Source organism: Thermobia domestica, chromosome 8 (genome assembly GCF_964235325.1).
Source record: "Thermobia domestica chromosome 8, izTheDome1.hap1.1, whole genome shotgun sequence".
Taxonomy (NCBI): Eukaryota; Metazoa; Arthropoda; class Insecta; order Zygentoma; family Lepismatidae; genus Thermobia; species Thermobia domestica.
In genome coordinates, this window is record NC_137461.1 from 5,310,160 (window position 1) to 5,324,377 (window position 14,218).

At 36.5% G+C, this 14,218-nt stretch overlaps 1 protein-coding gene and 1 long non-coding RNA gene across 2 annotated transcripts in view; one reads left to right on the forward strand and one right to left on the reverse strand.

Annotated features, from left to right (window-relative positions):
- The window catches only part of LOC145691537 (protein unc-93 homolog A-like), a 274,095-nt gene that overhangs the window by 185,947 nt on the left and 73,930 nt on the right, over nucleotides 1–14,218 (reverse strand). The gene's annotated exons all lie outside the window — the stretch shown is intronic.
- LOC145691536 (uncharacterized) overlaps nucleotides 1–14,218 on the forward strand; it is a 47,914-nt gene that overhangs the window by 6,463 nt on the left and 27,233 nt on the right. Inside the window, exon 2 of the long non-coding RNA XR_014132403.1 lies at nucleotides 3,567–3,729. This is a non-coding gene — a long non-coding RNA (uncharacterized LOC145691536). The remainder of the gene's footprint in view (nucleotides 1–3,566; nucleotides 3,730–14,218) is intronic.

Sequence of the window (14,218 nt, forward strand, 5' to 3'; positions counted from 1 at the left end):
GAGCCCTCCTTTTTGCGTCAGTTTGTGTCTAAATTTGGAGCAGAACTTTCTTTTTTTTCCCTAGGGATGGAAATATTGCGAAGTGAAAGTGAGAACAGAAAAAACGATTCCATGTCCAGTAGCACATTGGCTTCCGAGGCCGCGGAGAAAAAGGAAAAACAGATTCTGTTAGGACAAAGTATTAGTGCAATAATAAGTCGTTTCCGTTTTACAATGTTATTTGCAGTGCTTTAGTTGTAGCAAATATCCGGTTGGCAAAGATAAACAATGAAACTTTCAAAATGTTTTTGTAGCAGTATGCAAATCAGAAGATTCCTAACTAGTCGACTCTCCGAAAGGAGTATGTGCAACGCTGGACCGTTTATTTCAACTGTATGTAGCGTCTGTTGTATACTACCAGAAGCTTGTATTTCTTAAGCATTATATTCATTAAGTATGTAATTCTGCCAGTTTTTAGGTCCTTTTTCAGATATTTTTAGGTCTTTTTATAATAACTTTTGGGCAATTTTTAGGTCTTCAACTTCCGAGCCCTAGTCATGAGTCAAGTTTTCATTGACACACGCCATTTGTGCTGGCAACGCTGTTATATCCGAACTCCATGCACCAAATGTGCACGCGCTGGGCGCTAAACCATCAGGAAAAGTTATCAAATTGTATACTGCAGAATATATCTACTGATACAGTAGAAAACAAAAGTGTGTTAATGACTTTTTTTTAAAAAAAAAATATGATAATAGTAAAATGGGCCTATATTCAAGGGCGCCAATCATGGGAGGTGAGGGGGCCTGGGCCCCCGCATTATATTTATGTATATACAATATTCGGCATAATTTGAATGCAATTTGTCTTAAAATCCTCATATATATGCCTTCTGCATCTGAATGGGCACCCTCCAAATTTACAAAGAAATAGGCGCCCTTGCCTATATCATTTGTAGTTGAATGCTTGAATGAATCAAAGCTCAAATAACGTAGATGGAATATTGCAAGCAGTTTCCATTCACTCTGCATTAGCACGTGGCACAAGCGTGGTTTATAATCTACAAACTACCTATCTTGAAAACAAAAACACTGACCTTGATTTTTTTCAAGAAATTTTAATTGAAGGGGAAAGGAAGCTGATGGTTGTTTCCTATTAGTTGTTAAGACATCACTTTTTAGGATGAAGCACACACAAGATACCGATGCCCGTGTTACTACGCCCAAATGCCTTTTGTTAATATTTCGCATTTGTACATATTGACTCTCTCCGTTCAATTCCACAATAAGGATCATATTGTTTCCTAATAATAATAATAATAATAATAATAATAATAATAATAATAATAATAATAATAATAATAATAATAATAATAATAATAATAATAATAATAAGCTAATATTTTTCAAGGACTAACCAACCCATACAATTAAATTCTTTATACTCCTTTCCATCCCGCTCTTTTATAAATTGATTTTTTTTTTTTTTTTTTTTTTTGCTTGCGTCTGCAATGAAAGTCTGTTGCATTATTTACGATTTTGTGGTATTAACGCAATTTGCGGGCAAGAAATGCAAACCTTTGCAGGCAGGCAGTTGATTTGATGATGATGTAACTCTACAAGTATTAGATATGATTTAAAGTAGGATCCAAAAATTGTAAAATGAAGTATAAAAGTAACATTATACAAAGCTATATGAAATATCACGTCAGATAGCCATGGCTTAAGCATATGCAACATATATCTCTTTGCTTCTTATACGTATATTGTATACCGGGTGGTTGATAATTATAAAAAGGTAGATATTTTAATAAGAAATATTAGTACTCTATTAAAAAATTATAATATTGCAAACAGTGACATAATATAAAGTATTTATTAACCCCTTGCATCCCAGTGATATTCATGTGGATGTCATAAAATACTCCGTTGCAAAATACCAGTGATATCCATGTGGATGTCATAAAATACTCTGTTACATAATACCAGTGATATCCATGTGGATGTCATAAAATACGTTTCATAATACCACTGATATCCATGTGGATGTCATAAAGTACTCCGTTCCATAATGCCAGTGACATCCATGTGGATGTCATAAAATACTCCGTTGCAAAATACCAGTGATATCCATGTGGATGTCATAAAGTACTCCGTTCCATAATGCCAGTGACATCCATGTGGATGTCATAAAATACTCCGTTGCAAAATACCAGTGATATCCATGTGGATGTCATAAAATACTCTGTTCCATAATACCAGTGATATCCATGTGGATGTCATAAAATACTCCGTTTCATAATACCACTGATATCCATGTGGATGTCATAAAATACTCTGTTCCATAATACCAGTGATATCCATGTGGATGTCATAAAATACTCTGTTCCATAATACCAGTGATATCCATGTGGATGTCATAAAATACTCCGTTTCATAATACCACTGATATCCATGTGGATGTCATAAAGTACTCTGTTCCATAATACCAGTGATATCCATGTGGATATCATAAAATACTCCGTTTCATAATACCACTGATATCCATGTGGATGTCATAAAATACTCTGTTCCATAATACCAGTGATATCCATGTGGATGTCATAAAATACTCCGTTTCATAATACCACTGATATCCATGTGGATGTCATAAAATACTCTGTTCCATAATACCAGTGACATCCATGTGGATGTCATAAAATACTCCGTTCCATAATACCACTGATATCCATGTGGATGTCATAAAATACTCGGTTCCATAATACCAGTGACATCCATGTGGATGTCATAAAATACTACGTTGCAAAATACCAGTGACATTCATGTGGATGTCACAAAATATTCCGTTATAATATACCAGTGACGTCGTCATGAAAACGTATCCTTTATTAAGGGTCGTATTAATTCTGGAGATGATGAAATTTTTAGTGGATGCAAGGCACGAGTTAATTCTACTATTTCTCCTTAGGTGTCAGCACCTTACTGACAGAAATTTAAAAAAAAAAATTTCTCTCAGTACATAGCAGGTCTAAGGGAACATTCAATTACGACACACATATGCTGTTTTAACAATAAACAATTGGCAACTTCGAGATCGTATTTCGAGATCGGAAGAAGAAGAAAACAAAAAACTTTGTCTTTGATTTCCGGTCAGTGTTTTCAACCTGAAGCAGCATAAAATCCCTTCAGAACATCAAAATTTTACTTTCTCAGTCCAAATGTTCCACAATGCATATATATATCACTAATGTGAATGTTCTCCTCCCGCGTGCACAATAGTTACTGTGCACTATGTAACGGTCCTATAACTATGCCCTATATAACGGTCTAGAGAGTCTTTATCAGTATATGAAAACCTGGTATTACAGCATAGACATAGGAAAATGATACCTGGAACGCAAGAGTTAAGATTTCATGTTGCTTATTTCATCTAGTTCAACAATTGACTACTAGAAGCACTACGCATAATGTAAACAAACATAGCGGACCGTTTATCTATTTATGAGCGAGCTTAGATTTCTGCACTGGACATCACGAATGGCCTGCAAGAAATCCAGATTTCACTCCGTGTGATTTTTTTTGTTATAGGAATACTCGAAGGAGGAGTCATACAAATTCAAACCTTTCACAGTGGAGGGGTTGTAGGCACGAATGTGAGATGGTCATTGCTGATATCCCAATTGACTTCCTTCAGAAAAATAGGCCTATCAACTGTATCCCTGGTTGTTTGAGGAAGTTCTTTACAACTCAGGTACCTACGTTGAGATTTAACATATTCGTTTGTTTTCTGATCTAACGAAGGACATGTACTGTACATGATTTTTCTACTAAATGAGAATCAATATTACTAAGTTTATAAACTTTCTTTAATATCTACGACTTATTTTTCACTACACTATATAAAGCTGAATATTTGTTTTTCCCTACAAAAATCCACATTTGCTTCTGTTTGAAAATCTTTAAAATATAGTTTAGATATGGCTCAAGCTGGATTTTTTATCATGTCACTTTCATTTAAAATGAGTGTAATGGGACGCTAATTAGCTGTTCTACTAAATTACAGTCTCGTCTCGAAAAGTATATGTGTTTCTGTTGAAAGAGCTGTAAAATCATATGAACACGTTCGATTTTAAGCTCCAGTAGGGCTTGTAGTTATTATTGCTAGGGATGGGCACGAGGATGTTCGAGCGAGTTTTCTTTGAAACTCGACTCGACTCGAAACAAATATCCTTGAACTCGAGTCGAGAACTCGGATCGAAAAACTTCCTCCAACTCAACTCGAATTCGGATCGAGTTTCGAGTCGAATAGAGCGAAATCGAGCCAAACCTTGTGTCTAGTTCCAAGTACTCTCTTCAAGTATCCTGGACAATATAATTATTAACAACGATACTACTACTCTACAACTTATTATTATTATTATTATTATTATTATTATTATTATTATTATTATTATTATTATTATTATTATTATTATTATTATATTATTATTATTATTATTATTATTATTATTATTATTATTATTATAACAACACCGAGTATAAATATGAAAAATAGGCGGTTTGTATCTGAATACTAAAATGTAGTTGCCTGCCGGCTTCGGTCGTCGAGAAGTCTTAGGAGGCAAGGACATCGTTCATGAGGTTCTGGGTTTGAGTCTCGAAGGAGCACGTATTTGGGCTCGAGGCAAAAATTGTTAAAAAGTTCAACTTCCAAACATGTTCAAAGCTGCTCGTCCCGGGTTCAGGATATTCAACGGCTCGAGCCAATCGGCTGAAAGCTCATTCACTATCGAGCTGAACCGAAAACTGAGCCGGGTGAACAGGTCACCCAACCGAGCCGACTCATGCTGTCTGCTTAATTGAGCCGAGCTGATGGCTCATCCCAATCGAGCCGGCTCGATCTGTTTGCTCAGTTGAAACGAGCCGAACCGGTTGACATCACTACCTTGGTTGAACTTATGCTTGGGCTAAAAAAAAAAAAAAAAAAAAAAATTGACCGTGCAGGTCTCAACCTTGATCGTAAGAACTACAGTATATATTTACAGGTATATTGGTGCTCACTACATTTGAGGCTGTCTCCTTATAAAAAAGTTATTGTCGTCTTGTTATCGAGCGGACACGAGATGCGCAGTTTTTCCTCTCGTAAGCAACACTAAAAGTATTTCACATTATTGCTTACATTTCTCATGGCTTTCTCTTTCCATCTAATCAGGCCATGATTTCAAAACGAGTTAACACGAGCTGAACGAGCGAACCATTTATCAAATTCGACTCGACTCGAAACTCGATCTCAGAAACAGTAAACTCTGCTCGGAACTCGACTCGAGATAATTATCTTTGACTCGACTTGAAACTCGAATCGAATTCGAGTCGAGTCGAGTTTTAGCTCGACTCGTGCCCATTCTTAATTATTGCTTGCGAAACAAGATTTGGGAATACTCGTCTCCAAACGTGTTCTGAAAATACAGTCTCCTCTCGAAAAGTATATCTGTTTGTGTTGAAAGAGCTATAAGACATGAAAACTTTGCCTCGTTTCGTCTTGAGGGCAAAATTACTCGTAATACCTTATAAAATGCAACTGGTTGGAGCTCGATAGCAGGTCGAGCATTACGTATGATCCACTGCGAGTGATTGATGGTAGGTTGTGTGCAAAAGTTATTTCAACTCGCACCTCAAAGTAAACATTGTTTGCTTGACATATGAAATCGTGAACATTTTATAAACGAAGAATTAATTACGATGTTTTAGCAAGAGTTTAAATTGCTTTGCTTGCACATTTTGTGAACTCGCAAGAAAGGAATAGTTCATTCCACCAAGTTAGAGGAGACACATTTGGCGCAGTAGATCGCAGATAATCTTTGGAATAGATATTTTATTTCATTCTGTATTGTGCCAATTGGGCCAGAGCTTCTGTGTCACCAACATCTTCGAATAAAGCCTTGAAATCTGACTCAGATATTCTAGAGCGTCCGACTGTTCTTCGGTGGTCAACTTCTTGCTTCTGTAACTTGGATCTAAAATATTTGCTAACAAGTTAACAGAATGCAGTCAGATCCGCTTACAGTCCTCGAAGAATTGCTTTATGTTTTACTCTTCCCTTTTAAGAACAGGAGCGCTTGAAACTGTGTTCTGGATTTTTCTCTTTCAAGTCAGAAAATATTTCATACACTTTGCTTTTATGAGTTATTTCAAATTTATTATTCAAATTTGTTTCAAATTTAAATATTTCATTTGAAATATTTCATGCTCACAACTCTATGCATAACAGCTGTGAGTTCCATTTTATTATAACACATTTCAATTTTTAGGCCTCGCGGACCCCCAGGCTCGGTCCCACGAACCCCCAGGGGTCCGCGTACCCAACTTTGAGAACCAGTGCTTTAGATCCTTCGCAGAGCGTTATAGCATTACTGCCAGTTCATTGGCTATTGACTTGCAGTCAGCGTAAAACGCTTGCTTCAAGCTTGAATGAAACACTGAATGCAATTTTGCCCCCATGTAACTTCGTTACTCGAGTCCAGCTTGCAGCATGCTTGCACGCTTTTCAATCAAGCTAAATGCAAGCTTGGCCGACTTGCAATGCAAACTTACAGCAAGAGGTTTGTAAGTTGTCTTTGCTACTTGGAAAACATTCTGTTAATACTTTAATTGTAGAGGCTAGTAATTTGACATGTTCTTGCGACAGAAGAAATGGTAGAAGATAAAAGAGGGAAGGGAACAATTGAAGGGTTGGATGCAAGAACCAAGTAGGTCCATTTCTTTCTTTTTTATTTTTAGCGAATTTGAGATTTTCTCATGTTCCAGTAGGAAAAAGTCACTGGACATTGTGCAAGAATCATGAAGATCTTATATTATTATATTTAGTGTTATAATGCAAAGAAGGTACCTACATGGAGTGTTCATCTTGAAGGTAGAGCAAGAAACAGGCAGCTCCGGAAAATTTTCTGAAAGTGGACTTACGTCGTTCTTGCATCCAATCCTTCAATTAGTTGTGGACACAGTGTATGAAACATCAATTTACAGCAAATAACACGCTAGTATTAGCAAAATACTAATGCTAATGATGGTGATGGTATAATTAAATCTTCAAACTTTTATCATATTCTTTTTTTTCTACATAAAAGTTCATTTATATTAATCAGTCAAATCCTCTAGCTAATTACCATAAAACCATTTTATCTCCTTTGTTACTCCCAAGGATTCTAGGAATTTAATTTCGCTTTGAAGACAACCCAATAATTAACAACTTCAACTAGGGAAACGATAAATATAAATTAATCTGTTTTCAGAATCATTCTCACAATTATCTAAGTCTTCTACCTGGAAGTAATTATCATTTCTTATATATAGGAAAATGTAATATTGTATTTCTCTGTAATTGTTCTGTATTTCTACATAGCCTACCTTGCATGTATATTTCGCGTTTGCAAAATCTTTGATTTCAATTTAACTTCACTTTTGAACACTACTACAGTTAAAAATGGCTTAATGATGGTTTTAAATTTAACGTCCCTTTCAGTTGTGAAGCTATATGAGACGGGACATACTGATTAATGTGGAATCCGAACCACATGAGCTCCCGCCGGGAATCGAATCCCGGTCTCCTACGCCAAAGGCGCGTACGCTAATCGTTTAGTCACGAAGGAGCTCTAAACCTAACTTCAGAAATCTCTATTACAGTACAACCCCTCAAATCCGAACCCCGGAAATCCGAAAACCCGGCAAATCCGAACACGTTCTCAGGAGAGAAAAAATAACTACAGCTGTAAAATGAAAAAAATAGATTCAATCACACAAATTTAGTTTTTTTTAAGGTTTTAACATTTTTAGACTTAATGCTTATTCTAAATCATTATCTAATTATATTCTTACAAGAAGACAGTTATAGATATGCGACAATCATTTTGGACATGAGTGTACACCCACCAGTCAAGGTCACTGCCCTTTCGACCACTGGGCCACCCTGTCTAACCTCAGTCGTTGTTTTACCGCCAATTCAGCGACGAAATTAGTACGTAATATTATTTCCCGGGTAATCCGAATCCCCCGAAATCCGAACAGACTTCAGCCCCAATTAGTTCGGATTTGAGGGGTTGTACTGTCCTGGGTCTTGTCCAACATTACTTCTGTAAATGAGACATCTCATACTTCTAATACAGTAATTAAGTAAAATACTTCTAATATAACGTTTCCCAATCTTTCTGATATCGCGGACAAGTTGTAGCAATTGTTGATTCTACCACATTAATCTATAAGAAAATTATTTTTAAAAAATACTTTATATATAATAAAAATGAAATGATAAATTACAATTTCACAATACTGAATGCATTTTTATGACAAAGCAATACTGTTATAAAAGGAGATATTTCAAAAACTACGATTATACCAGTTAAGTCTAATATTATGAATTCAACATTCACCCACTGTGATGGGTGTGTTAATTTCCTTATTTTTATCTTTTAGTGTTCTACTCTTCTCGATTCATTGAAATCTACGTAATGCACGTTTCAAAAATACTTTCAGTCTGCGTTTTTCCCTCAGAGTAAGCTACCATGATTAGCAATCATAAAAAACACAACAGGCATGATTATTGTTTTTATACATTTTAAGCTTCAAATTCCTCGACAGAATTCGCGACGACAAGAGATTTTTAACTGAATAATAATACGGATTCCCTGTGTTTAGTCGACATTTAATTTCTTGTGGATATGTTTTTCACTTGTTAAAATTGATCCTTGATATCTGAAAGTATCTATTTTGTCGAAAGAATTATTTGATATTTTGACACATCCTTAATTGGCACTATTACGATCTCAACGAACTTCCACGTATTTAGTTTTCTTTGCATTTGCTGCTAAGCCCACGTCCGTGCAAGCGTTTAATAAGACTTTTGCGTTTCTTTCAATTGTTCTCCTATCATTTCCTATTATATTTACATCACCAGCATGAGCTATAACCTAGTGAGTACCATTCAGCTCCAGGTCTTAGTTGCTATCTTGGATTTTCCTTATAGCGTACTCCAGAACATAATTGAATAATAATGGCAACAAGATATCTCTTTGCTTCAGGCCATAACCACTAAATTCATACTTACAAAAAAATAATCACTATTACTTTTCCTTTCGTATTGAGATCAGCGTTGAAACCAGAAATTCCAGATTTCTGTATATCTTTAAAGAAAGGGGAGATTATTCACGGAAGTGTGATTCATTGCCATATATCCACATCAGTGGCGTATTTAGGTGGCTATCGGATTCAAGCTCTCCTTCCCCGAAATAAATTTATTAGTTTTTCGAATTCCACGTACAACAATAACCCTTCTTACCATTTTTAAGAATTTCATTGACTTTCCATTTTCTTATGCTCTTTGCTCAGAAATAAAACTGTATTTGTCAAATTTCATGTTGTAAGAACTGCGTTCTGTTTTTCTTTATTTCGTTCATTCTACTCTTCTGTTTCCTTTTCTTAGTTGTTACTTTCTTTCGTTTCTCCTATCATACTTTCGTCCGTTGTTAGTTGTGATTTAAGTCGGCTGTCGTCAGTAATACCAAAACTAAAAGGAGCTGCTAAGCGAAACTGCTATTCCACACCAATTTGCACGGATATCAACATAATGGGACTTTAATTATTATAGCAAAGCAAATATTTACATCGTTTAGTTATGAAGAAACGTAAATGTTCGAATTAAAGAAAATCAAGAGGGGAGAATAAGTAGCCCGAAAAATTAGGTAGGCCAGGATGATGCTCCCTTTTCTTCTATAAATAGAATAAAACGCAAGATCATTGCAAAATGTTTGTATCATATCTCATAAGATTCACCAGTCTGTATTTCTTACTATTAGGACTTCAATTTATGTATAAATTATAATATATTTAATTCTCAAACTCAGGTGGGCAATTGTCCATAGCCCCCCCCCAAAAAAAATCCTAAATACCTCACTGATCCACGCGAAGATCCAAGCAAATATGACCATATTCAGGTTGGGAGGACAAGCAAACTTTGGGGGCTCCGGTACCCCTTGGCTCCCCCAGAAAAGGTACCCTTGCTAGTTCCTCATCTCTAGTTAAGAATCTTCATCCCGGCGAAATTAAAATACTGCTAATTTTACAGTAATTATGTGATATCTTCAAATAGATAAAATATAATCGAAATGTGGAACAAGAGCGCCCTAGACAATATTATTTTACATGAGAACCCGTTATCACGACTCACTTATCTGCTTTCGATTTCGAGCTATTTTGAAAATCAGCATTTATTTTCGCGTTTCTAAACAGCTGAAAACGGAAAGCCACTAGGTGACTTGTGATAACGGTACCTCACGCAAAATAATATTGTCTAGGACTCTCTTGTTCCATATTTCAATTATCTTTTATCTATTTGAAGATATCACATAATTACTGTAAAATTAGCGGTATTTTAATTTCGCCGGGATGAAAGACTCTTTAACAGTAAACTAAACAGAAACTGGAGAAATAACACCTATAGATTTTACAAAACAAAGGTTGGCATTGAACTTGAGAGATAATTGTAGTTCGTTTAAACTTGAAAGTGATCTTTGAACGGATGCAATATTTCAATTTCAAGTTCAGGCGTGGGAGTGGTTTTCTTTCCTTTTTTTTTTTTTCATGGACCTGTTTCGCACTAGTCTTCCTATATTTGCAATCCTTTCACCAATCATTGCTACCAGCAGAACAAATAAAAAAGCGGAAAAGTGAAAGAGATATTTCACAAGTCAGTCACGCGAGTAGAAAAGCTGTAACAGAGAACACAAATCTTAAAAAATATTCTTCTGTATTTGAATTCCTGAAAATTAAAAGGCAACGTTACAAAAATGGCGCTGGTATAGTCAGTAGCGTAACTAAGGGCTTGGAGGCCACCCCGCAGACAACGTGGAATGGGACCCTTTCTCTACGTCCTACATCACGATTTAGGGGCCCCGTGATAGCTTGGGCCCCCCGCAATGCGGGGTCTGACGGGCCCTTATTTACGCCCGTGGGTATAGTTTTCACGAACTACATTTTAGAATATTTACAGGTAAAATTAAATATTTTGCACGAAAGGACATGTTTATAAGGAACACATTTCTGCTGGTGACAGAATTAAATACAAAGTAATACAATTGTATTTTAGGTTTACAAGTATAGGGTTATTAGTGTAAAATTATTACAAGTGCTTAACGACGGATAAAATAAGTGAGTGCATATGAAAGATTACTCTGTTAGATGCTATTTTCCACCAGTGGTATATTTCTGCACAGTTTACAGAACCTGTATTTTATGTTTACAAGTGGAGCGTTACTAGTATGAAACTATTAAAGTCCTATTGAAACTCGCATCATTGCAAAAACTCACTTCTTTTCACAACCTTCGCAAACTCGCCATCACTGACGCATCTGCTCCCTTCGGAGGCACCACGCGCAACCGCAATACCCCAGCAGCTTCGCCCTGCTCTGACTCGGTTAGATAGCATTCGTGATTTTTAGTGGCCACTTAGCACATGTTAGTTTATGTTTTTCATACTGTGATTTTTATGCTATACATCCGGAAGCCGAATTTGTATGCAAATGGTAAAAGAATTGTAAATTTTCAACAATTATTTCTTGTCGCCTCCTTAAATTTTATCTATGCCAAGTGAGATATTTTCGTGTCGCCCAGCGGAAACCTTTTGGGTCACAATAAGAAGGAAATTAGTGAAATAATTATAATTTTTCAACACTTCTTCCTAGTGGCGTGTCAAAAGTAAACTAGTATGACAAAAATATGTAGAATCCACGGCTTTTAGATTTTCTGAGTTAAGAGTATTCATGAAAGCTACTCACCTAGTTTGCACCTTTTTAAAATATTGCTTTATTTGAAGAATAATCTTGTAATTTGTCTGCTTGATTCTTTCTTAAAACAGGGGTGTGCATAAGCGAATTGTGTCATGAATAGGGTTACACACGAGACAAGACTAGGGATGGCCACAAAGTTCCGGTTCTCAGAGATCTGGTTTTCAGAACTGGTTCTGGAACCGGTTTCGGACCTGGATCCGAAAACCAGGTTCCAGAACCGGATCTTAGAAACCAGTTCCAGACCTGGATCCGAAAACCCGGTTCCAGAACCGGATCTTAGGAACCGGTTCCAGACCTGGATCCGAAAACCCGGTTCCAGTACTGGATCTTAAGAACCGGTTCCAGACCTGGATCCGAAAAACCGGTTCCAGACCTGGATCAGAAAAACCGGTTATGGAACCGAATCCGATCAGATCCGGAAACCGGTTCCACCAGGAACCGGTTCTGGCCATCCCTAGCACAAGACGGGACGAAACAGCTTTTTCAGTAGAAACAGAATCATTTTTTGAGATGAAATATAATTTTCATGTTACACTTTCGAGAAGAGACAACCTTTACTGTTTCCTCGTGCTTATTCCTAGTCATGACACAAAATTCCTCGTTTAATTTTAAGGAAGGGGTGAGATCGGGAAAAGCATTAAACAACTTATTAATTTGAACAATGTATAATCACTGTACACCTGACACAAGTAAGTCTCTTTTCACATTGTGATTCTATGATACAATAGACTTACGAACTATGGGGATTAAACAGGAAATGGGTAGATATACTACTTCCGGTTTCAATAGAGAGCTAAGGGCAGAAATAGAATCCATTATTCAGACTTAAAATCTATTCTTGTAATCTCTTATCGTTTTTCCTCTATGGGAATCTAACGTGGAGACCAGAAGTGATAGCTTACAACTTTCGGTTTCAAAAGTTGGATCAAGGATTAGATATTTCTGTCAGTATTTCCGGGATCTTTTATTTCCGGTGTATTCTAAACAAATGGATGGGTCAAACAAAACGTATTTTCGCCAGTACTTCCGGCATCATTTGTTTTCGGTGGATTCTAAACAAGTGGATGGGTCAAGCAAGACATATTTTCGCGATTAGTTCTGACATCATTTGTTTTCGGTGGATTCTAAACAAATGGATGGGTCAAGCAAGACATATTTTCGCGATTAGTTCTGACATCATTTGTTTTCGGTGGATTCTAAACAAATGGATGGGTCAAGCAAGACATATTTTCGCGATTAGTTCTGACATCATTTGTTTTCGGTGGATTCTAAACAAATGGATGGGTCCAGCAAGACATATTTTCGCGATTACTTCCGGCATAATTTGTTTTCGGTGGATTCTAAACAAATGGATGGGTCAAGCAAGACATATTTTCGCGATTACTTCCGGCATCATTTGCTTTCGGTGGATTCTAAACAAATGGATGGGTCAAGCAAGACATATTTTCGCGATTAGTTCCGGCATCATTTGTTTTCGGTGGATTCTAAACAAATGGATGGGTCAAGCAAGACATATTTTCGCGATTAGTTCTGACATCATTTGTTTTCGGTGGATTCTAAACAAATGGATGGGTCAAGCAAGACATATTTTCGCGATTAGTTCTGACATCATTTGTTTTCGGTGGATTCTAAACAAATGGATGGGTCAAGCAAGACATATTTTCGCGATTAGTTCTGACATCATTTGTTTTCGGTGGATTCTAAACAAATGGATGGGTCAAGCAAGACATATTTTCGCGATTAGTTCTGACATCATTTGTTTTCGGTGGATTCTAAACAAATGGATGGGTCAAGCAAGACATATTTTCGCGATTACTTCCGGCATCATTTGCTTTCGGTGGATTCTAAACAAATGGATGGGTCAAGCAAGACATATTTTCGCGATTAGTTCTGACATCATTTGTTTTCGGTGGATTCTAAACAAATGGATGGGTCAAGCAAGACATATTTTCGCGATTACTTCCGGCATCATTTGTTTTCGGTGGATTCTAAACAAATGGATGGGTCAAGCAAGACATATTTTCGCGATTAGTTCTGACATCATTTGTTTTCGGTGGATTCTAAACAAATGGATGGGTCAAGCAAGACATATTTTCGCGATTAGTTCTGACATCATTTGTTTTCGGTGGATTCTAAACAAATGGATGGGTCAAGCAAGACATATTTTTGCGATTACTTCCGGCATCATTTGTTTTCGGTGGATTCTAAACAAATGGATGGGTCAAGCAAGACATATTTTCGCGATTAGTTCTGACATCATTTGTTTTCGGTGGATTCTAAACAAATGGATGGGTCAAGCAAGACATATTTTCGCGATTAGTTCTGACATCATTTGTTTTCGGTGGATTCCAAACAAATGGATGGGTCAAGCAAGACATATTTTCGCGATTAGTTCTGACATCATTT